At 41.4% G+C, this 19,455-nt stretch overlaps 39 non-coding genes across 39 annotated transcripts; all 39 read left to right on the forward strand.

Moving 5' to 3' along the window:
• Window positions 1-153: 153 nt before the first annotated feature.
• Window positions 154-272, forward strand: LOC142478907 (5S ribosomal RNA). Its single transcript, XR_012793638.1, has one exon. It is a non-coding gene; the product is annotated as a 5S ribosomal RNA (ribosomal RNA).
• Window positions 273-558: 286 nt separating this feature from the next.
• Window positions 559-677, forward strand: LOC142479648 (5S ribosomal RNA). The gene has a single exon (XR_012794333.1). It is a non-coding gene; the product is annotated as a 5S ribosomal RNA (ribosomal RNA).
• A 280-nt stretch (window positions 678-957) lies between these two features.
• Window positions 958-1,076, forward strand: LOC142479455 (5S ribosomal RNA). Its single transcript, XR_012794147.1, has one exon. It is a non-coding gene; the product is annotated as a 5S ribosomal RNA (ribosomal RNA).
• Window positions 1,077-1,362: 286 nt separating this feature from the next.
• On the forward strand, window positions 1,363-1,481 carry LOC142478908 (5S ribosomal RNA). The gene has a single exon (XR_012793639.1). It is a non-coding gene; the product is annotated as a 5S ribosomal RNA (ribosomal RNA).
• Window positions 1,482-1,767: 286 nt separating this feature from the next.
• On the forward strand, window positions 1,768-1,886 carry LOC142478909 (5S ribosomal RNA). The gene has a single exon (XR_012793640.1). It is a non-coding gene; the product is annotated as a 5S ribosomal RNA (ribosomal RNA).
• A 286-nt stretch (window positions 1,887-2,172) lies between these two features.
• On the forward strand, window positions 2,173-2,291 carry LOC142479295 (5S ribosomal RNA). The gene has a single exon (XR_012793993.1). It is a non-coding gene; the product is annotated as a 5S ribosomal RNA (ribosomal RNA).
• A 286-nt stretch (window positions 2,292-2,577) lies between these two features.
• LOC142478910 (5S ribosomal RNA) lies at window positions 2,578-2,696 on the forward strand. Its single transcript, XR_012793641.1, has one exon. It is a non-coding gene; the product is annotated as a 5S ribosomal RNA (ribosomal RNA).
• A 286-nt stretch (window positions 2,697-2,982) lies between these two features.
• On the forward strand, window positions 2,983-3,101 carry LOC142479296 (5S ribosomal RNA). Its single transcript, XR_012793994.1, has one exon. It is a non-coding gene; the product is annotated as a 5S ribosomal RNA (ribosomal RNA).
• Window positions 3,102-3,387: 286 nt separating this feature from the next.
• Window positions 3,388-3,506, forward strand: LOC142478911 (5S ribosomal RNA). Its single transcript, XR_012793642.1, has one exon. It is a non-coding gene; the product is annotated as a 5S ribosomal RNA (ribosomal RNA).
• Window positions 3,507-3,792: 286 nt separating this feature from the next.
• LOC142479650 (5S ribosomal RNA) lies at window positions 3,793-3,911 on the forward strand. The gene has a single exon (XR_012794335.1). It is a non-coding gene; the product is annotated as a 5S ribosomal RNA (ribosomal RNA).
• Window positions 3,912-4,191: 280 nt separating this feature from the next.
• On the forward strand, window positions 4,192-4,310 carry LOC142479181 (5S ribosomal RNA). The gene has a single exon (XR_012793912.1). It is a non-coding gene; the product is annotated as a 5S ribosomal RNA (ribosomal RNA).
• A 676-nt stretch (window positions 4,311-4,986) lies between these two features.
• Window positions 4,987-5,105, forward strand: LOC142478912 (5S ribosomal RNA). Its single transcript, XR_012793643.1, has one exon. It is a non-coding gene; the product is annotated as a 5S ribosomal RNA (ribosomal RNA).
• A 286-nt stretch (window positions 5,106-5,391) lies between these two features.
• On the forward strand, window positions 5,392-5,510 carry LOC142479125 (5S ribosomal RNA). Its single transcript, XR_012793856.1, has one exon. It is a non-coding gene; the product is annotated as a 5S ribosomal RNA (ribosomal RNA).
• Window positions 5,511-5,796: 286 nt separating this feature from the next.
• LOC142478410 (5S ribosomal RNA) lies at window positions 5,797-5,915 on the forward strand. Its single transcript, XR_012793149.1, has one exon. It is a non-coding gene; the product is annotated as a 5S ribosomal RNA (ribosomal RNA).
• A 286-nt stretch (window positions 5,916-6,201) lies between these two features.
• LOC142478913 (5S ribosomal RNA) lies at window positions 6,202-6,320 on the forward strand. The gene has a single exon (XR_012793644.1). It is a non-coding gene; the product is annotated as a 5S ribosomal RNA (ribosomal RNA).
• Window positions 6,321-6,606: 286 nt separating this feature from the next.
• LOC142479456 (5S ribosomal RNA) lies at window positions 6,607-6,725 on the forward strand. The gene has a single exon (XR_012794148.1). It is a non-coding gene; the product is annotated as a 5S ribosomal RNA (ribosomal RNA).
• Window positions 6,726-7,011: 286 nt separating this feature from the next.
• Window positions 7,012-7,130, forward strand: LOC142479126 (5S ribosomal RNA). The gene has a single exon (XR_012793857.1). It is a non-coding gene; the product is annotated as a 5S ribosomal RNA (ribosomal RNA).
• A 286-nt stretch (window positions 7,131-7,416) lies between these two features.
• Window positions 7,417-7,535, forward strand: LOC142478411 (5S ribosomal RNA). The gene has a single exon (XR_012793150.1). It is a non-coding gene; the product is annotated as a 5S ribosomal RNA (ribosomal RNA).
• A 286-nt stretch (window positions 7,536-7,821) lies between these two features.
• Window positions 7,822-7,940, forward strand: LOC142478914 (5S ribosomal RNA). The gene has a single exon (XR_012793645.1). It is a non-coding gene; the product is annotated as a 5S ribosomal RNA (ribosomal RNA).
• A 286-nt stretch (window positions 7,941-8,226) lies between these two features.
• Window positions 8,227-8,345, forward strand: LOC142479457 (5S ribosomal RNA). The gene has a single exon (XR_012794149.1). It is a non-coding gene; the product is annotated as a 5S ribosomal RNA (ribosomal RNA).
• Window positions 8,346-9,021: 676 nt separating this feature from the next.
• LOC142478915 (5S ribosomal RNA) lies at window positions 9,022-9,140 on the forward strand. The gene has a single exon (XR_012793646.1). It is a non-coding gene; the product is annotated as a 5S ribosomal RNA (ribosomal RNA).
• A 676-nt stretch (window positions 9,141-9,816) lies between these two features.
• LOC142478917 (5S ribosomal RNA) lies at window positions 9,817-9,935 on the forward strand. Its single transcript, XR_012793648.1, has one exon. It is a non-coding gene; the product is annotated as a 5S ribosomal RNA (ribosomal RNA).
• Window positions 9,936-10,221: 286 nt separating this feature from the next.
• LOC142478918 (5S ribosomal RNA) lies at window positions 10,222-10,340 on the forward strand. Its single transcript, XR_012793649.1, has one exon. It is a non-coding gene; the product is annotated as a 5S ribosomal RNA (ribosomal RNA).
• Window positions 10,341-10,806: 466 nt separating this feature from the next.
• LOC142478919 (5S ribosomal RNA) lies at window positions 10,807-10,925 on the forward strand. The gene has a single exon (XR_012793650.1). It is a non-coding gene; the product is annotated as a 5S ribosomal RNA (ribosomal RNA).
• Window positions 10,926-11,211: 286 nt separating this feature from the next.
• On the forward strand, window positions 11,212-11,330 carry LOC142479458 (5S ribosomal RNA). The gene has a single exon (XR_012794150.1). It is a non-coding gene; the product is annotated as a 5S ribosomal RNA (ribosomal RNA).
• Window positions 11,331-12,006: 676 nt separating this feature from the next.
• On the forward strand, window positions 12,007-12,125 carry LOC142478920 (5S ribosomal RNA). The gene has a single exon (XR_012793651.1). It is a non-coding gene; the product is annotated as a 5S ribosomal RNA (ribosomal RNA).
• Window positions 12,126-12,411: 286 nt separating this feature from the next.
• LOC142479129 (5S ribosomal RNA) lies at window positions 12,412-12,530 on the forward strand. The gene has a single exon (XR_012793859.1). It is a non-coding gene; the product is annotated as a 5S ribosomal RNA (ribosomal RNA).
• Window positions 12,531-12,816: 286 nt separating this feature from the next.
• LOC142478412 (5S ribosomal RNA) lies at window positions 12,817-12,935 on the forward strand. Its single transcript, XR_012793151.1, has one exon. It is a non-coding gene; the product is annotated as a 5S ribosomal RNA (ribosomal RNA).
• Window positions 12,936-13,221: 286 nt separating this feature from the next.
• Window positions 13,222-13,340, forward strand: LOC142478921 (5S ribosomal RNA). The gene has a single exon (XR_012793652.1). It is a non-coding gene; the product is annotated as a 5S ribosomal RNA (ribosomal RNA).
• Window positions 13,341-13,626: 286 nt separating this feature from the next.
• Window positions 13,627-13,745, forward strand: LOC142479459 (5S ribosomal RNA). Its single transcript, XR_012794151.1, has one exon. It is a non-coding gene; the product is annotated as a 5S ribosomal RNA (ribosomal RNA).
• Window positions 13,746-14,421: 676 nt separating this feature from the next.
• LOC142478923 (5S ribosomal RNA) lies at window positions 14,422-14,540 on the forward strand. Its single transcript, XR_012793654.1, has one exon. It is a non-coding gene; the product is annotated as a 5S ribosomal RNA (ribosomal RNA).
• A 676-nt stretch (window positions 14,541-15,216) lies between these two features.
• Window positions 15,217-15,335, forward strand: LOC142478924 (5S ribosomal RNA). Its single transcript, XR_012793655.1, has one exon. It is a non-coding gene; the product is annotated as a 5S ribosomal RNA (ribosomal RNA).
• A 286-nt stretch (window positions 15,336-15,621) lies between these two features.
• Window positions 15,622-15,740, forward strand: LOC142479460 (5S ribosomal RNA). Its single transcript, XR_012794152.1, has one exon. It is a non-coding gene; the product is annotated as a 5S ribosomal RNA (ribosomal RNA).
• Window positions 15,741-16,416: 676 nt separating this feature from the next.
• LOC142478925 (5S ribosomal RNA) lies at window positions 16,417-16,535 on the forward strand. Its single transcript, XR_012793656.1, has one exon. It is a non-coding gene; the product is annotated as a 5S ribosomal RNA (ribosomal RNA).
• A 286-nt stretch (window positions 16,536-16,821) lies between these two features.
• On the forward strand, window positions 16,822-16,940 carry LOC142479461 (5S ribosomal RNA). Its single transcript, XR_012794153.1, has one exon. It is a non-coding gene; the product is annotated as a 5S ribosomal RNA (ribosomal RNA).
• A 676-nt stretch (window positions 16,941-17,616) lies between these two features.
• Window positions 17,617-17,735, forward strand: LOC142478926 (5S ribosomal RNA). The gene has a single exon (XR_012793657.1). It is a non-coding gene; the product is annotated as a 5S ribosomal RNA (ribosomal RNA).
• Window positions 17,736-18,021: 286 nt separating this feature from the next.
• LOC142478927 (5S ribosomal RNA) lies at window positions 18,022-18,140 on the forward strand. The gene has a single exon (XR_012793658.1). It is a non-coding gene; the product is annotated as a 5S ribosomal RNA (ribosomal RNA).
• A 286-nt stretch (window positions 18,141-18,426) lies between these two features.
• Window positions 18,427-18,545, forward strand: LOC142478929 (5S ribosomal RNA). The gene has a single exon (XR_012793660.1). It is a non-coding gene; the product is annotated as a 5S ribosomal RNA (ribosomal RNA).
• Window positions 18,546-18,831: 286 nt separating this feature from the next.
• On the forward strand, window positions 18,832-18,950 carry LOC142479462 (5S ribosomal RNA). Its single transcript, XR_012794154.1, has one exon. It is a non-coding gene; the product is annotated as a 5S ribosomal RNA (ribosomal RNA).
• Window positions 18,951-19,455: the final 505 nt, after the last annotated feature.

Below are 19,455 nucleotides of genomic sequence, written 5' to 3' on the forward strand. Positions count from 1 at the left end.
ATGCAACCTTCCAAAATAGAATTCTGACATCAAGAATTCCGTCTATAGTACATTTGAGTGCACCTGTCATTTTCTCAGTCTCTGTGTATGCATGGAGCAAGATATAGGCTCATGGATTTAAGAATGAGAGGATATCATGAGACAGCAATCTCCACCTACGGCCATACTACCTTGACAGCGCCCGATCCCGTCAGATCTCGGAAGCTAAGCAGGGTGAGGCTTGATTAGTACTGGGTTGGGAGACTGCCTGGGAATACCAGGTGCTGTAGGGGTTTTTATTTTTCGCTTCCCTAATGAAAATATACATGGCATTCCTCGCAGCAAATGAAAATGTTTCATTTCTTGCTACTTTTTTCCCGCAGTGGCAAAGAAATCTATCGTTTTTTCCTCTGAAAGTTCAACACAATGCAACCTTCCAAAATAGAATTCTGACATCAAGAATTCCGTCTATAGTACATTTGAGTGCACCTGTCATTTTCTCAGTCTCTGTGTATGCATGGAGCAAGATATAGGCTCATGGATTTAAGAATGAGAGGATATCATGAGACAGCAATCTCCACCTACGGCCATACTACCTTGAAAGCGCCCGATCCCGTCAGAGCTCGGAAGCTAAGCAGGGTGAGGCTTGATTAGTACTGGGTTGGGAGACTGCCTGGGAATACCAGGTGCTGTGGGTGTTTTTATTTTTTGCTTCCCTAATGAAAATATACATGGCATTCCTTGCAGCAAATGAAAATGTTTCATTTTTTACTACTTTTTTCCCGCAGTGGCAAAGAAATATATCGTTTTTTCCTCAGAAAGTTCAACACAATGCAACCTTCCAAAATAGAATTCTGACATCAAGAATTCCGTCTATAGTACATTTGAGTGCACCTGTCATTTTCTCTGTGTATGCATGGTGCAAGATATAGGCTCATGGATTTAAGAATGAGAGGATATCATGAGACAGCAATCTCCACCTACGGCCATACTACCTTGAAAGCGCCCGATCCCGTCAGATCTCGGAAGCTAAGCAGGGTGAGGCTTGATTAGTACTGGGTTGGGAGACTGCCTGGGAATACCAGGTGCTGTAGGGGTTTTTATTTTTCGCTTCCCTAATGAAAATATACATGGCATTCCTCGCAGCAAATGAAAATGTTTCATTTCTTGCTACTTTTTTCCCGGAGTGGCAAAGAAATATATTGTTTTTTCCTCTGAAAGTTCAACACAATGCAACCTTCCAAAATAGAATTCTGACATCAAGAATTCCGTCTATAGTACATTTGAGTGCACCTGTCATTTTCTCAGTCTCTGTGTATGCATGGAGCAAGATATAGGCTCATGGATTTAAGAATGAGAGGATATCATGAGACAGCAATCTCCACCTACGGCCATACTACCTTGACAGCGCCCGATCCCGTCAGATCTCGGAAGCTAAGCAGGGTGAGGCTTGATTAGTACTGGGTTGGGAGACTGCCTGGGAATACCAGGTGCTGTAGGGGTTTTTATTTTTCGCTTCCCTAATGAAAATATACATGGCATTCCTTGCAGCAAATGAAAATGTTTCATTTTTTACTACTTTTTTCCCGCAGTGGCAAAGAAATCTATCGTTTTTTCCTCTGAAAGTTCAACACAATGCAACCTTCCAAAATAGAATTCTGACATCAAGAATTCCGTCTATAGTACATTTGAGTGCACCTGTCATTTTCTCAGTCTCTGTGTATGCATGGAGCAAGATATAGGCTCATGGATTTAAGAATGAGAGGATATCATGAGACAGCAATCTCCACCTACGGCCATACTACCTTGACAGCGCCCGATCCCGTCAGATCTCGGAAGCTAAGCAGGGTGAGGCTTGATTAGTACTGGGTTGGGAGACTGCCTGGGAATACCAGGTGCTGTAGGGGTTTTTATTTTTCGCTTCCCTAATGAAAATATACATGGCATTCCTCGCAGCAAATGAAAATGTTTCATTTCTTGCTACTTTTTTCCCGCAGTGGCAAAGAAATATATCGTTTTTTCCTCTGAAAGTTCAACACAATGCAACCTTCCAAAATAGAATTCTGACATCAAGAATTCCGTCTATAGTACATTTGAGTGCACCTGTCATTTTCTCAGTCTCTGTGTATGCATGGAGCAAGATATAGGCTCATGGATTTAAGAATGAGAGGATATCATGAGACAGCAATCTCCACCTACGGCCATACTACCTTGAAAGCGCCCGATCCCGTCAGATCTCGGAAGCTAAGCAGGGTGAGGCTTGATTAGTACTGGGTTGGGAGACTGCCTGGGAATACCAGGTGCTGTGGGTGTTTTTATTTTTTGCTTCCCTAATGAAAATATACATGGCATTCCTTGCAGCAAATGAAAATGTTTCATTTTTTACTACTTTTTTCCCGCAGTGGCAAAGAAATCTATCGTTTTTTCCTCTGAAAGTTCAACACAATGCAACCTTCCAAAATAGAATTCTGACATCAAGAATTCCGTCTATAGTACATTTGAGTGCACCTGTCATTTTCTCAGTCTCTGTGTATGCATGGAGCAAGATATAGGCTCATGGATTTAAGAATGAGAGGATATCATGAGACAGCAATCTCCACCTACGGCCATACTACCTTGACAGCGCCCGATCCCGTCAGATCTCGGAAGCTAAGCAGGGTGAGGCTTGATTAGTACTGGGTTGGGAGACTGCCTGGGAATACCAGGTGCTGTAGGGGTTTTTATTTTTCGCTTCCCTAATGAAAATATACATGGCATTCCTCGCAGCAAATGAAAATGTTTCATTTCTTGCTACTTTTTTCCCGCAGTGGCAAAGAAATATATCGTTTTTTCCTCTGAAAGTTCAACACAATGCAACCTTCCAAAATAGAATTCTGACATCAAGAATTCCGTCTATAGTACATTTGAGTGCACCTGTCATTTTCTCAGTCTCTGTGTATGCATGGAGCAAGATATAGGCTCATGGATTTAAGAATGAGAGGATATCATGAGACAGCAATCTCCACCTACGGCCATACTACCTTGAAAGCGCCCGATCCCGTCAGATCTCGGAAGCTAAGCAGGGTGAGGCTTGATTAGTACTGGGTTGGGAGACTGCCTGGGAATACCAGGTGCTGTGGGTGTTTTTATTTTTTGCTTCCCTAATGAAAATATACATGGCATTCCTTGCAGCAAATGAAAATGTTTCATTTTTTACTACTTTTTTCCCGCAGTGGCAAAGAAATCTATCGTTTTTTCCTCTGAAAGTTCAACACAATGCAACCTTCCAAAATAGAATTCTGACATCAAGAATTCCGTCTATAGTACATTTGAGTGCACCTGTCATTTTCTCAGTCTCTGTGTATGCATGGAGCAAGATATAGGCTCATGGATTTAAGAATGAGAGGATATCATGAGACAGCAATCTCCACCTACGGCCATACTACCTTGACAGCGCCCGATCCCGTCAGATCTCGGAAGCTAAGCAGGGTGAGGCTTGATTAGTACTGGGTTGGGAGACTGCCTGGGAATACCAGGTGCTGTAGGGGTTTTTATTTTTCGCTTCCCTAATGAAAATATACATGGCATTCCTCGCAGCAAATGAAAATGTTTCATTTCTTGCTACTTTTTTCCCGCAGTGGCAAAGAAATCTATCGTTTTTTCCTCTGAAAGTTCAACACAATGCAACCTTCCAAAATAGAATTCTGACATCAAGAATTCCGTCTATAGTACATTTGAGTGCACCTGTCATTTTCTCAGTCTCTGTGTATGCATGGAGCAAGATATAGGCTCATGGATTTAAGAATGAGAGGATATCATGAGACAGCAATCTCCACCTACGGCCATACTACCTTGAAAGCGCCCGATCCCGTCAGAGCTCGGAAGCTAAGCAGGGTGAGGCTTGATTAGTACTGGGTTGGGAGACTGCCTGGGAATACCAGGTGCTGTGGGTGTTTTTATTTTTTGCTTCCCTAATGAAAATATACATGGCATTCCTTGCAGCAAATGAAAATGTTTCATTTTTTACTACTTTTTTCCCGCAGTGGCAAAGAAATATATCGTTTTTTCCTCAGAAAGTTCAACACAATGCAACCTTCCAAAATAGAATTCTGACATCAAGAATTCCGTCTATAGTACATTTGAGTGCACCTGTCATTTTCTCTGTGTATGCATGGTGCAAGATATAGGCTCATGGATTTAAGAATGAGAGGATATCATGAGACAGCAATCTCCACCTACGGCCATACTACCTTGAAAGCGCCCGATCCCGTCAGATCTCAGAAGCTAAGCAGGGTGAGGCTTGATTAGTACTGGGTTGGGAGACTGCCTGGGAATACCAGGTGCTGTAGGGGTTTTTATTTTTCGCTTCCCTAATGAAAATATACATGGCATTCCTCGCAGCAAATGAAAATGTTTCATTTCTTGCTACTTTTTTCCCGGAGTGGCAAAGAAATATATTGTTTTTTCCTCTGAAAGTTCAACACAATGCAACCTTCCAAAATAGAATTCTGACATCAAGAATTCCGTCTATAGTATATTTGAGTGCACCTGTCATTTTCTCAGTCTCTGATTTAATTTCTCCATTTAAGGTAATTCTTCAAGAATGTATTTTTTTAACGGTCACAATAATACACTTATGCCTCCCATGTCATTTAGAAATATATCATACAGGCCTCAGAACACTCAGCATGTTATATGGTGAGCTTGTGGCTCACAGAGTTGGGGTGTGCAGTGTTCAAGCTGATACTTGGAAGAGATAGTGAGTTCAAATCCAAACAGGAGGAGGTTGAATATAGGCACCTCTGAAATTTTTTACTACTTTTTTCCCGCAGTGGCAAAGAAATCTATCGTTTTTTCCTCTGAAAGTTCAACACAATGCAACCTTCCAAAATAGAATTCTGACATCAAGAATTCCGTCTATAGTACATTTGAGTGCACCTGTCATTTTCTCAGTCTCTGTGTATGCATGGAGCAAGATATAGGCTCATGGATTTAAGAATGAGAGGATATCATGAGACAGCAATCTCCACCTACGGCCATACTACCTTGACAGCGCCCGATCCCGTCAGATCTCGGAAGCTAAGCAGGGTGAGGCTTGATTAGTACTGGGTTGGGAGACTGCCTGGGAATACCAGGTGCTGTAGGGGTTTTTATTTTTCGCTTCCCTAATGAAAATATACATGGCATTCCTCGCAGCAAATGAAAATGTTTCATTTCTTGCTACTTTTTTCCCGCAGTGGCAAAGAAATATATCGTTTTTTCCTCTGAAAGTTCAACACAATGCAACCTTCCAAAATAGAATTCTGACATCAAGAATTCCGTCTATAGTACATTTGAGTGCACCTGTCATTTTCTCAGTCTCTGTGTATGCATGGAGCAAGATATAGGCTCATGGATTTAAGAATGAGAGGATATCATGAGACAGCAATCTCCACCTACGGCCATACTACCTTGAAAGCGCCCGATCCCGTCAGATCTCGGAAGCTAAGCAGGGTGAGGCTTGATTAGTACTGGGTTGGGAGACTGCCTGGGAATACCAGGTGCTGTGAGTGTTTTTATTTTTTGCTTCACTAATGAAAATATACATGGCATTCCTCGCAGCAAATGAAAATGTTTCATTTTTTACTACTTTTTTCCCGCAGTGGCAAAGAAATCTATCGTTTTTTCCTCTGAAAGTTCAACACAATGCAACCTTCCAAAATAGAATTCTGACATCAAGAATTCCGTCTATAGTACATTTGAGTGCACCTGTCATTTTCTCAGTCTCTGTGTATGCATGGAGCAAGATATAGGCTCATGGATTTAAGAATGAGAGGATATCATGAGACAGCAATCTCCACCTACGGCCATACTACCTTGACAGCGCCCGATCCCGTCAGATCTCGGAAGCTAAGCAGGGTGAGGCTTGATTAGTACTGGGTTGGGAGACTGCCTGGGAATACCAGGTGCTGTGGGTGTTTTTATTTTTCGCTTCCCTAATGAAAATATACATGGCATTCCTTGCAGCAAATGAAAATGTTTCATTTTTTACTACTTTTTTCCCGCAGTGGCAAAGAAATCTATCGTTTTTTCCTCTGAAAGTTCAACACAATGCAACCTTCCAAAATAGAATTCTGACATCAAGAATTCCGTCTATAGTACATTTGAGTGCACCTGTCATTTTCTCAGTCTCTGTGTATGCATGGAGCAAGATATAGGCTCATGGATTTAAGAATGAGAGGATATCATGAGACAGCAATCTCCACCTACGGCCATACTACCTTGACAGCGCCCGATCCCGTCAGATCTCGGAAGCTAAGCAGGGTGAGGCTTGATTAGTACTGGGTTGGGAGACTGCCTGGGAATACCAGGTGCTGTAGGGGTTTTTATTTTTCGCTTCCCTAATGAAAATATACATGGCATTCCTCGCAGCAAATGAAAATGTTTCATTTCTTGCTACTTTTTTCCCGCAGTGGCAAAGAAATATATCGTTTTTTCCTCTGAAAGTTCAACACAATGCAACCTTCCAAAATAGAATTCTGACATCAAGAATTCCGTCTATAGTACATTTGAGTGCACCTGTCATTTTCTCAGTCTCTGTGTATGCATGGAGCAAGATATAGGCTCATGGATTTAAGAATGAGAGGATATCATGAGACAGCAATCTCCACCTACGGCCATACTACCTTGAAAGCGCCCGATCCCGTCAGATCTCGGAAGCTAAGCAGGGTGAGGCTTGATTAGTACTGGGTTGGGAGACTGCCTGGGAATACCAGGTGCTGTAGGGGTTTTTATTTTTCGCTTCCCTAATGAAAATATACATGGCATTCCTCGCAGCAAATGAAAATGTTTCATTTCTTGCTACTTTTTTCCCGGAGTGGCAAAGAAATATATTGTTTTTTCCTCTGAAAGTTCAACACAATGCAACCTTCCAAAATAGAATTCTGACATCAAGAATTCCGTCTATAGTACATTTGAGTGCACCTGTCATTTTCTCAGTCTCTGTGTATGCATGGAGCAAGATATAGGCTCATGGATTTAAGAATGAGAGGATATCATGAGACAGCAATCTCCACCTACGGCCATACTACCTTGAAAGCGCCCGATCCCGTCAGATCTCGGAAGCTAAGCAGGGTGAGGCTTGATTAGTACTGGGTTGGGAGACTGCCTGGGAATACCAGGTGCTGTGAGTGTTTTTATTTTTTGCTTCACTAATGAAAATATACATGGCATTCCTTGCAGCAAATGAAAATGTTTCATTTTTTACTACTTTTTTCCCGCAGTGGCAAAGAAATCTATCGTTTTTTCCTCTGAAAGTTCAACACAATGCAACCTTCCAAAATAGAATTCTGACATCAAGAATTCCGTCTATAGTACATTTGAGTGCACCTGTCATTTTCTCAGTCTCTGTGTATGCATGGAGCAAGATATAGGCTCATGGATTTAAGAATGAGAGGATATCATGAGACAGCAATCTCCACCTACGGCCATACTACCTTGACAGCGCCCGATCCCGTCAGATCTCGGAAGCTAAGCAGGGTGAGGCTTGATTAGTACTGGGTTGGGAGACTGCCTGGGAATACCAGGTGCTGTGGGTGTTTTTATTTTTCGCTTCCCTAATGAAAATATACATGGCATTCCTTGCAGCAAATGAAAATGTTTCATTTTTTACTACTTTTTTCCCGCAGTGGCAAAGAAATCTATCGTTTTTTCCTCTGAAAGTTCAACACAATGCAACCTTCCAAAATAGAATTCTGACATCAAGAATTCCGTCTATAGTACATTTGAGTGCACCTGTCATTTTCTCAGTCTCTGTGTATGCATGGAGCAAGATATAGGCTCATGGATTTAAGAATGAGAGGATATCATGAGACAGCAATCTCCACCTACGGCCATACTACCTTGACAGCGCCCGATCCCGTCAGATCTCGGAAGCTAAGCAGGGTGAGGCTTGATTAGTACTGGGTTGGGAGACTGCCTGGGAATACCAGGTGCTGTAGGGGTTTTTATTTTTCGCTTCCCTAATGAAAATATACATGGCATTCCTCGCAGCAAATGAAAATGTTTCATTTCTTGCTACTTTTTTCCCGCAGTGGCAAAGAAATATATCGTTTTTTCCTCTGAAAGTTCAACACAATGCAACCTTCCAAAATAGAATTCTGACATCAAGAATTCCGTCTATAGTACATTTGAGTGCACCTGTCATTTTCTCAGTCTCTGTGTATGCATGGAGCAAGATATAGGCTCATGGATTTAAGAATGAGAGGATATCATGAGACAGCAATCTCCACCTACGGCCATACTACCTTGAAAGCGCCCGATCCCGTCAGATCTCGGAAGCTAAGCAGGGTGAGGCTTGATTAGTACTGGGTTGGGAGACTGCCTGGGAATACCAGGTGCTGTAGGGGTTTTTATTTTTCGCTTCCCTAATGAAAATATACATGGCATTCCTCGCAGCAAATGAAAATGTTTCATTTCTTGCTACTTTTTTCCCGGAGTGGCAAAGAAATATATTGTTTTTTCCTCTGAAAGTTCAACACAATGCAACCTTCCAAAATAGAATTCTGACATCAAGAATTCCGTCTATAGTATATTTGAGTGCACCTGTCATTTTCTCAGTCTCTGATTTAATTTCTCCATTTAAGGTAATTCTTCAAGAATGTATTTTTTTAACGGTCACAATAATACACTTATGCCTCCCATGTCATTTAGAAATATATCATACAGGCCTCAGAACACTCAGCATGTTATATGGTGAGCTTGTGGCTCACAGAGTTGGGGTGTGCAGTGTTCAAGCTGATACTTGGAAGAGATAGTGAGTTCAAATCCAAACAGGAGGAGGTTGAATATAGGCACCTCTGAAATTTTTTACTACTTTTTTCCCGCAGTGGCAAAGAAATCTATCGTTTTTTCCTCTGAAAGTTCAACACAATGCAACCTTCCAAAATAGAATTCTGACATCAAGAATTCCGTCTATAGTACATTTGAGTGCACCTGTCATTTTCTCAGTCTCTGTGTATGCATGGAGCAAGATATAGGCTCATGGATTTAAGAATGAGAGGATATCATGAGACAGCAATCTCCACCTACGGCCATACTACCTTGACAGCGCCCGATCCCGTCAGATCTCGGAAGCTAAGCAGGGTGAGGCTTGATTAGTACTGGGTTGGGAGACTGCCTGGGAATACCAGGTGCTGTAGGGGTTTTTATTTTTCGCTTCCCTAATGAAAATATACATGGCATTCCTCGCAGCAAATGAAAATGTTTCATTTCTTGCTACTTTTTTCCCGGAGTGGCAAAGAAATATATTGTTTTTTCCTCTGAAAGTTCAACACAATGCAACCTTCCAAAATAGAATTCTGACATCAAGAATTCCGTCTATAGTATATTTGAGTGCACCTGTCATTTTCTCAGTCTCTGATTTAATTTCTCCATTTAAGGTAATTCTTCAAGAATGTATTTTTTTAACGGTCACAATAATACACTTATGCCTCCCATGTCATTTAGAAATATATCATACAGGCCTCAGAACACTCAGCATGTTATATGGTGAGCTTGTGGCTCACAGAGTTGGGGTGTGCAGTGTTCAAGCTGATACTTGGAAGAGATAGTGAGTTCAAATCCAAACAGGAGGAGGTTGAATATAGGCACCTCTGAAATTTTTTACTACTTTTTTCCCGCAGTGGCAAAGAAATCTATCGTTTTTTCCTCTGAAAGTTCAACACAATGCAACCTTCCAAAATAGAATTCTGACATCAAGAATTCCGTCTATAGTACATTTGAGTGCACCTGTCATTTTCTCAGTCTCTGTGTATGCATGGAGCAAGATATAGGCTCATGGATTTAAGAATGAGAGGATATCATGAGACAGCAATCTCCACCTACGGCCATACTACCTTGACAGCGCCCGATCCCGTCAGATCTCGGAAGCTAAGCAGGGTGAGGCTTGATTAGTACTGGGTTGGGAGACTGCCTGGGAATACCAGGTGCTGTAGGGGTTTTTATTTTTCGCTTCCCTAATGAAAATATACATGGCATTCCTCGCAGCAAATGAAAATGTTTCATTTCTTGCTACTTTTTTCCCGCAGTGGCAAAGAAATATATCGTTTTTTCCTCTGAAAGTTCAACACAATGCAACCTTCCAAAATAGAATTCTGACATCAAGAATTCCGTCTATAGTACATTTGAGTGCACCTGTCATTTTCTCAGTCTCTGTGTATGCATGGAGCAAGATATAGGCTCATGGATTTAAGAATGAGAGGATATCATGAGACAGCAATCTCCACCTACGGCCATACTACCTTGACAGCGCCCGATCCCGTCAGATCTCGGAAGCTAAGCAGGGTGAGGCTTGATTAGTACTGGGTTGGGAGACTGCCTGGGAATACCAGGTGCTGTAGGGGTTTTTATTTTTCGCTTCCCTAATGAAAATATACATGGCATTCCTCGCAGCAAATGAAAATGTTTCATTTCTTGCTACTTTTTTCCCGCAGTGGCAAAGAAATCTATCGTTTTTTCCTCTGAAAGTTCAACACAATGCAACCTTCCAAAATAGAATTCTGACATCAAGAATTCCGTCTATAGTATATTTGAGTGCACCTGTCATTTTCTCAGTCTCTGATTTAATTTCTCCATTTAAGGTAATTCTTCAAGAATGTATTTTTTTAACGGTCACAATAATACACTTATGCCTCCCATGTCATTTAGAAATATATCATACAGGCCTCAGAACACTCAGCATGTTATCAAGAATTCCGTCTATAGTACATTTGAGTGCACCTGTCATTTTCTCAGTCTCTGTGTATGCATGGAGCAAGATATAGGCTCATGGATTTAAGAATGAGAGGATATCATGAGACAGCAATCTCCACCTACGGCCATACTACCTTGACAGCGCCCGATCCCGTCAGATCTCGGAAGCTAAGCAGGGTGAGGCTTGATTAGTACTGGGTTGGGAGACTGCCTGGGAATACCAGGTGCTGTAGGGGTTTTTATTTTTCGCTTCCCTAATGAAAATATACATGGCATTCCTCGCAGCAAATGAAAATGTTTCATTTCTTGCTACTTTTTTCCCGCAGTGGCAAAGAAATCTATCGTTTTTTCCTCTGAAAGTTCAACACAATGCAACCTTCCAAAATAGAATTCTGACATCAAGAATTCCGTCTATAGTACATTTGAGTGCACCTGTCATTTTCTCAGTCTCTGTGTATGCATGGAGCAAGATATAGGCTCATGGATTTAAGAATGAGAGGATATCATGAGACAGCAATCTCCACCTACGGCCATACTACCTTGAAAGCGCCCGATCCCGTCAGATCTCGGAAGCTAAGCAGGGTGAGGCTTGATTAGTACTGGGTTGGGAGACTGCCTGGGAATACCAGGTGCTGTAGGGGTTTTTATTTTTCGCTTCCCTAAAGAAAATATACATGGCATTCCTCGCAGCAAATGAAAATGTTTCATTTCTTGCTACTTTTTTCCCGGAGTGGCAAAGAAATATATTGTTTTTTCCTCTGAAAGTTCAACACAATGCAACCTTCCAAAATAGAATTCTGACATCAAGAATTCCGTCTATAGTATATTTGAGTGCACCTGTCATTTTCTCAGTCTCTGATTTAATTTCTCCATTTAAGGTAATTCTTCAAGAATGTATTTTTTTAACGGTCACAATAATACACTTATGCCTCCCATGTCATTTAGAAATATATCATACAGGCCTCAGAACACTCAGCATGTTATATGGTGAGCTTGTGGCTCACAGAGTTGGGGTGTGCAGTGTTCAAGCTGATACTTGGAAGAGATAGTGAGTTCAAATCCAAACAGGAGGAGGTTGAATATAGGCACCTCTGAAATTTTTTACTACTTTTTTCCCGCAGTGGCAAAGAAATCTATCGTTTTTTCCTCTGAAAGTTCAACACAATGCAACCTTCCAAAATAGAATTCTGACATCAAGAATTCCGTCTATAGTACATTTGAGTGCACCTGTCATTTTCTCAGTCTCTGTGTATGCATGGAGCAAGATATAGGCTCATGGATTTAAGAATGAGAGGATATCATGAGACAGCAATCTCCACCTACGGCCATACTACCTTGACAGCGCCCGATCCCGTCAGATCTCGGAAGCTAAGCAGGGTGAGGCTTGATTAGTACTGGGTTGGGAGACTGCCTGGGAATACCAGGTGCTGTAGGGGTTTTTATTTTTCGCTTCCCTAATGAAAATATACATGGCATTCCTCGCAGCAAATGAAAATGTTTCATTTCTTGCTACTTTTTTCCCGCAGTGGCAAAGAAATATATCGTTTTTTCCTCTGAAAGTTCAACACAATGCAACCTTCCAAAATAGAATTCTGACATCAAGAATTCCGTCTATAGTACATTTGAGTGCACCTGTCATTTTCTCAGTCTCTGTGTATGCATGGAGCAAGATATAGGCTCATGGATTTAAGAATGAGAGGATATCATGAGACAGCAATCTCCACCTACGGCCATACTACCTTGAAAGCGCCCGATCCCGTCAGATCTCGGAAGCTAAGCAGGGTGAGGCTTGATTAGTACTGGGTTGGGAGACTGCCTGGGAATACCAGGTGCTGTGAGTGTTTTTATTTTTTGCTTCACTAATGAAAATATACATGGCATTCCTTGCAGCAAATGAAAATGTTTCATTTTTTACTACTTTTTTCCCGCAGTGGCAAAGAAATCTATCGTTTTTTCCTCTGAAAGTTCAACACAATGCAACCTTCCAAAATAGAATTCTGACATCAAGAATTCCGTCTATAGTACATTTGAGTGCACCTGTCATTTTCTCAGTCTCTGTGTATGCATGGAGCAAGATATAGGCTCATGGATTTAAGAATGAGAGGATATCATGAGACAGCAATCTCCACCTACGGCCATACTACCTTGACAGCGCCCGATCCCGTCAGATCTCGGAAGCTAAGCAGGGTGAGGCTTGATTAGTACTGGGTTGGGAGACTGCCTGGGAATACCAGGTGCTGTGGGTGTTTTTATTTTTCGCTTCCCTAATGAAAATATACATGGCATTCCTTGCAGCAAATGAAAATGTTTCATTTTTTACTACTTTTTTCCCGCAGTGGCAAAGAAATCTATCGTTTTTTCCTCTGAAAGTTCAACACAATGCAACCTTCCAAAATAGAATTCTGACATCAAGAATTCCGTCTATAGTACATTTGAGTGCACCTGTCATTTTCTCAGTCTCTGTGTATGCATGGAGCAAGATATAGGCTCATGGATTTAAGAATGAGAGGATATCATGAGACAGCAATCTCCACCTACGGCCATACTACCTTGACAGCGCCCGATCCCGTCAGATCTCGGAAGCTAAGCAGGGTGAGGCTTGATTAGTACTGGGTTGGGAGACTGCCTGGGAATACCAGGTGCTGTAGGGGTTTTTATTTTTCGCTTCCCTAATGAAAATATACATGGCATTCCTCGCAGCAAATGAAAATGTTTCATTTCTTGCTACTTTTTTCCCGCAGTGGCAAAGAAATATATCGTTTTTTCCTCTGAAAGTTCAACACAATGCAACCTTCCAAAATAGAATTCTGACATCAAGAATTCCGTCTATAGTACATTTGAGTGCACCTGTCATTTTCTCAGTCTCTGTGTATGCATGGAGCAAGATATAGGCTCATGGATTTAAGAATGAGAGGATATCATGAGACAGCAATCTCCACCTACGGCCATACTACCTTGAAAGCGCCCGATCCCGTCAGATCTCGGAAGCTAAGCAGGGTGAGGCTTGATTAGTACTGGGTTGGGAGACTGCCTGGGAATACCAGGTGCTGTAGGGGTTTTTATTTTTCGCTTCCCTAATGAAAATATACATGGCATTCCTCGCAGCAAATGAAAATGTTTCATTTCTTGCTACTTTTTTCCCGGAGTGGCAAAGAAATATATTGTTTTTTCCTCTGAAAGTTCAACACAATGCAACCTTCCAAAATAGAATTCTGACATCAAGAATTCCGTCTATAGTATATTTGAGTGCACCTGTCATTTTCTCAGTCTCTGATTTAATTTCTCCATTTAAGGTAATTCTTCAAGAATGTATTTTTTTAACGGTCACAATAATACACTTATGCCTCCCATGTCATTTAGAAATATATCATACAGGCCTCAGAACACTCAGCATGTTATATGGTGAGCTTGTGGCTCACAGAGTTGGGGTGTGCAGTGTTCAAGCTGATACTTGGAAGAGATAGTGAGTTCAAATCCAAACAGGAGGAGGTTGAATATAGGCACCTCTGAAATTTTTTACTACTTTTTTCCCGCAGTGGCAAAGAAATCTATCGTTTTTTCCTCTGAAAGTTCAACACAATGCAACCTTCCAAAATAGAATTCTGACATCAAGAATTCCGTCTATAGTACATTTGAGTGCACCTGTCATTTTCTCAGTCTCTGTGTATGCATGGAGCAAGATATAGGCTCATGGATTTAAGAATGAGAGGATATCATGAGACAGCAATCTCCACCTACGGCCATACTACCTTGACAGCGCCCGATCCCGTCAGATCTCGGAAGCTAAGCAGGGTGAGGCTTGATTAGTACTGGGTTGGGAGACTGCCTGGGAATACCAGGTGCTGTAGGGGTTTTTATTTTTCGCTTCCCTAATGAAAATATACATGGCATTCCTCGCAGCAAATGAAAATGTTTCATTTCTTGCTACTTTTTTCCCGGAGTGGCAAAGAAATATATTGTTTTTTCCTCTGAAAGTTCAACACAATGCAACCTTCCAAAATAGAATTCTGACATCAAGAATTCCGTCTATAGTATATTTGAGTGCACCTGTCATTTTCTCAGTCTCTGATTTAATTTCTCCATTTAAGGTAATTCTTCAAGAATGTATTTTTTTAACGGTCACAATAATACACTTATGCCTCCCATGTCATTTAGAAATATATCATACAGGCCTCAGAACACTCAGCATGTTATATGGTGAGCTTGTGGCTCACAGAGTTGGGGTGTGCAGTGTTCAAGCTGATACTTGGAAGAGATAGTGAGTTCAAATCCAAACAGGAGGAGGTTGAATATAGGCACCTCTGAAATTTTTTACTACTTTTTTCCCGCAGTGGCAAAGAAATCTATCGTTTTTTCCTCTGAAAGTTCAACACAATGCAACCTTCCAAAATAGAATTCTGACATCAAGAATTCCGTCTATAGTACATTTGAGTGCACCTGTCATTTTCTCAGTCTCTGTGTATGCATGGAGCAAGATATAGGCTCATGGATTTAAGAATGAGAGGATATCATGAGACAGCAATCTCCACCTACGGCCATACTACCTTGACAGCGCCCGATCCCGTCAGATCTCGGAAGCTAAGCAGGGTGAGGCTTGATTAGTACTGGGTTGGGAGACTGCCTGGGAATACCAGGTGCTGTAGGGGTTTTTATTTTTCGCTTCCCTAATGAAAATATACATGGCATTCCTCGCAGCAAATGAAAATGTTTCATTTCTTGCTACTTTTTTCCCGCAGTGGCAAAGAAATATATCGTTTTTTCCTCTGAAAGTTCAACACAATGCAACCTTCCAAAATAGAATTCTGACATCAAGAATTCCGTCTATAGTACATTTGAGTGCACCTGTCATTTTCTCAGTCTCTGTGTATGCATGGAGCAAGATATAGGCTCATGGATTTAAGAATGAGAGGATATCATGAGACAGCAATCTCCACCTACGGCCATACTACCTTGAAAGCGCCCGATCCCGTCAGATCTCGGAAGCTAAGCAGGGTGAGGCTTGATTAGTACTGGGTTGGGAGACTGCCTGGGAATACCAGGTGCTGTAGGGGTTTTTATTTTTCGCTTCCCTAATGAAAATATACATGGCATTCCTCGCAGCAAATGAAAATGTTTCATTTCTTGCTACTTTTTTCCCGGAGTGGCAAAGAAATATATTGTTTTTTCCTCTGAAAGTTCAACACAATGCAACCTTCCAAAATAGAATTCTGACATCAAGAATTCCGTCTATAGTATATTTGAGTGCACCTGTCATTTTCTCAGTCTCTGATTTAATTTCTCCATTTAAGGTAATTCTTCAAGAATGTATTTTTTTAACGGTCACAATAATACACTTATGCCTCCCATGTCATTTAGAAATATATCATACAGGCCTCAGAACACTCAGCATGTTATATGGTGAGCTTGTGGCTCACAGAGTTGGGGTGTGCAGTGTTCAAGCTGATACTTGGAAGAGATAGTGAGTTCAAATCCAAACAGGAGGAGGTTGAATATAGGCACCTCTGAAATTTTTTACTACTTTTTTCCCGCAGTGGCAAAGAAATCTATCGTTTTTTCCTCTGAAAGTTCAACACAATGCAACCTTCCAAAATAGAATTCTGACATCAAGAATTCCGTCTATAGTACATTTGAGTGCACCTGTCATTTTCTCAGTCTCTGTGTATGCATGGAGCAAGATATAGGCTCATGGATTTAAGAATGAGAGGATATCATGAGACAGCAATCTCCACCTACGGCCATACTACCTTGACAGCGCCCGATCCCGTCAGATCTCGGAAGCTAAGCAGGGTGAGGCTTGATTAGTACTGGGTTGGGAGACTGCCTGGGAATACCAGGTGCTGTAGGGGTTTTTATTTTTCGCTTCCCTAATGAAAATATACATGGCATTCCTCGCAGCAAATGAAAATGTTTCATTTCTTGCTACTTTTTTCCCGCAGTGGCAAAGAAATCTATCGTTTTTTCCTCTGAAAGTTCAACACAATGCAACCTTCCAAAATAGAATTCTGACATCAAGAATTCCGTCTATAGTACATTTGAGTGCACCTGTCATTTTCTCAGTCTCTGTGTATGCATGGAGCAAGATATAGGCTCATGGATTTAAGAATGAGAGGATATCATGAGACAGCAATCTCCACCTACGGCCATACTACCTTGAAAGCGCCCGATCCCGTCAGATCTCGGAAGCTAAGCAGGGTGAGGCTTGATTAGTACTGGGTTGGGAGACTGCCTGGGAATACCAGGTGCTGTAGGGGTTTTTATTTTTCGCTTCCCTAATGAAAATATACATGGCATTCCTCGCAGCAAATGAAAATGTTTCATTTCTTGCTACTTTTTTCCCGGAGTGGCAAAGAAATATATTGTTTTTTCCTCTGAAAGTTCAACACAATGCAACCTTCCAAAATAGAATTCTGACATCAAGAATTCCGTCTATAGTATATTTGAGTGCACCTGTCATTTTCTCAGTCTCTGATTTAATTTCTCCATTTAAGGTAATTCTTCAAGAATGTATTTTTTTAACGGTCACAATAATACACTTATGCCTCCCATGTCATTTAGAAATATATCATACAGGCCTCAGAACACTCAGCATGTTATATGGTGAGCTTGTGGCTCACAGAGTTGGGGTGTGCAGTGTTCAAGCAGATACTTGGAAGAGATAGTGAGTTCAAATCCAAACAGGAGGAGGTTGAATATAGGCACCTCTGAAATTTTTTACTACTTTTTTCCCGCAGTGGCAAAGAAATCTATCGTTTTTTCCTCTGAAAGTTCAACACAATGCAACCTTCCAAAATAGAATTCTGACATCAAGAATTCCGTCTATAGTACATTTGAGTGCACCTGTCATTTTCTCAGTCTCTGTGTATGCATGGAGCAAGATATAGGCTCATGGATTTAAGAATGAGAGGATATCATGAGACAGCAATCTCCACCTACGGCCATACTACCTTGACAGCGCCCGATCCCGTCAGATCTCGGAAGCTAAGCAGGGTGAGGCTTGATTAGTACTGGGTTGGGAGACTGCCTGGGAATACCAGGTGCTGTAGGGGTTTTTATTTTTCGCTTCCCTAATGAAAATATACATGGCATTCCTCGCAGCAAATGAAAATGTTTCATTTCTTGCTACTTTTTTCCCGCAGTGGCAAAGAAATCTATCGTTTTTTCCTCTGAAAGTTCAACACAATGCAACCTTCCAAAATAGAATTCTGACATCAAGAATTCCGTCTATAGTACATTTGAGTGCACCTGTCATTTTCTCAGTCTCTGTGTATGCATGGAGCAAGATATAGGCTCATGGATTTAAGAATGAGAGGATATCATGAGACAGCAATCTCCACCTACGGCCATACTACCTTGACAGCGCCCGATCCCGTCAGATCTCGGAAGCTAAGCAGGGTGAGGCTTGATTAGTACTGGGTTGGGAGACTGCCTGGGAATACCAGGTGCTGTAGGGGTTTTTATTTTTCGCTTCCCTAATGAAAATATACATGGCATTCCTCGCAGCAAATGAAAATGTTTCATTTCTTGCTACTTTTTTCCCGCAGTGGCAAAGAAATCTATCGTTTTTTCCTCTGAAAGTTCAACACAATGCAACCTTCCAAAATAGAATTCTGACATCAAGAATTCCGTCTATAGTACATTTGAGTGCACCTGTCATTTTCTCAGTCTCTGTGTATGCATGGAGCAAGATATAGGCTCATGGATTTAAGAATGAGAGGATATCATGAGACAGCAATCTCCACCTACGGCCATACTACCTTGACAGCGCCCGATCCCGTCAGATCTCGGAAGCTAAGCAGGGTGAGGCTTGATTAGTACTGGGTTGGGAGACTGCCTGGGAATACCAGGTGCTGTAGGGGTTTTTATTTTTCGCTTCCCTAATGAAAATATACATGGCATTCCTCGCAGCAAATGAAAATGTTTCATTTCTTGCTACTTTTTTCCCGCAGTGGCAAAGAAATCTATCGTTTTTTCCTCTGAAAGTTCAACACAATGCAACCTTCCAAAATAGAATTCTGACATCAAGAATTCCGTCTATAGTACATTTGAGTGCACCTGTCATTTTCTCAGTCTCTGTGTATGCATGGAGCAAGATATAGGCTCATGGATTTAAGAATGAGAGGATATCATGAGACAGCAATCTCCACCTACGGCCATACTACCTTGAAAGCGCCCGATCCCGTCAGATCTCGGAAGCTAAGCAGGGTGAGGCTTGATTAGTACTGGGTTGGGAGACTGCCTGGGAATACCAGGTGCTGTAGGGGTTTTTATTTTTCGCTTCCCTAATGAAAATATACATGGCATTCCTCGCAGCAAATGAAAATGTTTCATTTCTTGCTACTTTTTTCCCGGAGTGGCAAAGAAATATATTGTTTTTTCCTCTGAAAGTTCAACACAATGCAACCTTCCAAAATAGAATTCTGACATCAAGAATTCCGTCTATAGTATATTTGAGTGCACCTGTCATTTTCTCAGTCTCTGATTTAATTTCTCCATTTAAGGTAATTCTTCAAGAATGTATTTTTTTAACGGTCACAATAATACACTTATGCCTCCCATGTCATTTAGAAATATATCATACAGGCCTCAGAACACTCAGCATGTTATATGGTGAGCTTGTGGCTCACAGAGTTGGGGTGTGCAGTGTTCAAGCAGATACTTGGAAGAGATAGTGAGTTCAAATCCAAACAGGAGGAGGTTGAATATAGGCACCTCTGAAATTTTTTACTACTTTTTTCCCGCAGTGGCAAAGAAATCTATCGTTTTTTC

The sequence above is a fragment of the Ascaphus truei genome, unplaced genomic scaffold (assembly GCF_040206685.1).
Source record: "Ascaphus truei isolate aAscTru1 unplaced genomic scaffold, aAscTru1.hap1 HAP1_SCAFFOLD_240, whole genome shotgun sequence".
Classification (NCBI taxonomy): Eukaryota; Metazoa; Chordata; class Amphibia; order Anura; family Ascaphidae; genus Ascaphus; species Ascaphus truei.